General features: G+C 44.8%; 1 long non-coding RNA gene across 1 annotated transcript; it reads left to right on the forward strand.

Moving 5' to 3' along the window:
* The first annotated feature begins 928 nt into the window (after window positions 1-928).
* LOC141026495 (uncharacterized) lies at window positions 929-1,692 on the forward strand. The gene is made up of 3 exons (XR_012188707.1): window positions 929-1,211; window positions 1,258-1,315; window positions 1,401-1,692. It is a non-coding gene; the product is annotated as an uncharacterized lncRNA (long non-coding RNA).
* The last annotated feature ends 1,395 nt before the right edge of the window (window positions 1,693-3,087 follow it).

Genomic DNA, 3,087 nt, shown 5'->3' on the forward strand with positions numbered 1-3,087 from the left:
CCATGACCCTAAAGGATTAAGCATGCAAATTACCCAAACATCAAAATTTGTGCCATTGAAACTAAGAGTGTCAGAGAATCCTAATCCCCTAGTCGACATCTTTACTCTCTAGGCGGTTAAGCATAAACACGAGAGATGAGGCTCTAATACCAATTGAAAGATCGTGGATGTCGCCTAGAGGGGGTGAATAGGCATTTTAAAATAATTACGGTTGAGGCTTGAACAAATGCAGAATAAACCTAGCGGTTAATTTGTCAAGCACAAAACCTACAACAACTAGGCTCACCTATGTGCACCAACAACTTAGGCTAAGCAAGAAAAACTACTTAGGTGATAGCAAGATATATGACAAGAAACAATATGGCTATCACAAAGTAAAGTGCATAAGTAAATGGCTCGGGTAAGCGATAACCGAGGCACGCGGAGACGACGATGTATCCCGAAGTTCACACCCTTGCGAATGCTAATCTCCGTTTGGAGCGGTGTGGAGGCACGATGCTCCCCAAGAAGCCACTAGGGCCACCGTAATCTCCTCACGCCCTCGCACAATGCAAGATGCACTAGTAGAAAAAGGGTCAAATGTCAAGCACATTAGTGCCGGTTTGCTTTTGAGCCAGCACTAATGTGTGCATTAGTGCCGGTTCCAACGGCTAGCCAGCCGCTTTCATTAGTACCGGTTCGTGGACGACCTTTAGCACCGGTTCGTGCCATGGACCGGTACTAAAGTGAGTGGTGGCAGGATGTTGTCAGTCCGGGGCCCCTCCAGCACCTTTAGTACCGGTTCGTGGCACGAACTAGTGCTAAAGGTCGTCGTACATAAACCCTTCGTCCACCCGAGCTCGCTTTGTTCTTCCCCTTTCCCCTCTCCTCTCTGTTCTTCCACTCTTCCTCTCGAGCTCATCACACATTTTGCCCAAAATTTGTCAAGATTTGAAGGCCCCCATCCATTCAAATGATCATAAAGGTTAGCAACTTTGTCCTTTCATCTCTCATTGCTAGATTAGCTCTTGCAATGCTTTGTATAGTGATTAATTTATGAGTTAAGTAATTTGGTAGAAAATATATGTGCTAGTATTTGATTTATATGCAATTTGTGGTCAAAACTAACACTTAGTTTGCATATGTAGGTGTGGTTTACTTAGTGCCTTCTAAATCTCCGTCGTAACCACAGTCGATCGCCCGCACCGTTCCGTCGCCGGCACCACCTTGTGGTGACTCGTATAATTATCTTACCCGTACGTTGTTTGTTATACATAGTGCCATGGTTTTGATATCCATCCCCGTCGGCCCTCGTCCTTGTTATGATTCGGATGTGGTATATTCTCTTTTAAAACTAGTTGTTGCATTTCGTGTTTATGACAAATTATGCCCATCAAGTTGACATAGATATTTTTGTCTAGGAGGTTTGTGAACCGGAAATTCGAACCGACCCTATTGTCGAGAGATTAAATTTTGTTGAAAGAGAAAATGAGTATTTGAAAGAAAAATTGAAAAGAATTGAGGGGGAGAAGATGGAATTGGAGTTGCATGTTGCCGATGTCGTCGATGATCACAAGATCAAGATGGAGAAAATGCGCTTGAAGATTAGAAAGATTAGAAAATATGCCATTGATAGTGAGGGTTGGTATCATTATGCTGTTGGATCAATTGTTAACTTAGTTGCGATCTTGATCGCATTTGTTGTTGCATTTAAATTCTTTACTTAGAGAGTTATTTGTTTGTTGCTTTTACGTCTTGTATGAACTTTATGTATGAACTTGTATTAATTTGGTCTATTCGGTGTTGTGTAATGAAGATGAGCCGACAATGGATGTACGATGACCGATGCTCTCCCGAGTTCATTAATGGCGTGCAAACTTTTCTGCTTGCGGCTGAGGCAAACAAGCGGGCGGATGGTTTTATGCCTTGTCCATGTTTAGTCTGTAAGAATGATCACAATTACTCTACGTCAAGAACCATTCACGTCCACCTGTTTAAGTCCGGTTTCATGCCCCACTATAATGTTTGGACCAAGCACGGAGAAAGAGGGGTTATGATGGAGGACAATGAAGAAGAAGAGGACGACGACTAGGGTTCCCTGAATACGATGATACAACAATGGGGGAAGAAGCTGAGCCGGCAATGCGGGAAGAAGCTGAAGAAGAGGCATCAGATGAGCCCGCTGATGATCTAGCTCGGGCCATTGCCGATGCAAAGAGAAACTGCGCAAGTGATTTGGAGAAGAAGAAGTTGAAGCGCATGTTAGAGGATCACAAGAAATTGTTGTACCCGAATTGTGAAGCTGACAAGAAAAAGTTGGGCACCACACTGGAATTGCTGCAATGGAAGGCAGAGAATGGTGTATCTGACAAGGGATTTGGAAAGTTGCTGGTAATGATAAAGAATATGCTTCCAAAGGACAACGAATTGCCCGAGAGTACGTACGAAGCAAAGAAGGCTGTCTGCCCTCTAGGGTTAGAGGTGCAGAAGATACATGCATGCCCTAATGAATGCATCCTCTACCGCGGTGAGTACGAGGATTTGAACACTTGCCCGGTATGCGGTGCATTGCGCTATAAGATCAGGCGCGATGACCCTGGTGATGTTGAGGGCGAGCGCCCCAGGAAGAAGATTCCTGCCAAGGTGATGTGGTATGCTCCTATAATACCATGGTTGAAACGTTTGTTCCAAAACAAAGAGCATGCCAAGGCGATGTGATGGCACAGAGAAGTCCGTAAGAAAGACGGAAAGTTGAGAGTACCCGCTGACGGGTCGCAGTGGAGAAAAATTGAGAGAAAGTACGGGAAGGAGTTTGCAGATGACGGAAGGAACATATGGTTTGGTCTAAGCGCAGATGGCATTAATCCTTTTGGGGAGCAGAGCAGCAACCATAGCACCTGGCCTGTGACTCTATGTTTGTATAACCTTCCTCCTTGGTTGTGCATGAAGCGGAAGTTCATTATGATGCCAGTGCTCATCCAAGGCCCTAAGCAACCCGGCAACGACATTGATGTGTACCTAAGGCCATTAGTTGAAGAACTCTTACAGCTGTGGAATGGAACAGGTGTACGTGCGTGGGATGAGCACATGGGGGAAGAATTTGACCTA

The sequence above is a fragment of the Aegilops tauschii genome, chromosome 7, assembly GCF_002575655.3.
Source record: "Aegilops tauschii subsp. strangulata cultivar AL8/78 chromosome 7, Aet v6.0, whole genome shotgun sequence".
NCBI lineage: Eukaryota > Viridiplantae > Streptophyta > Magnoliopsida > Poales > Poaceae > Aegilops > Aegilops tauschii.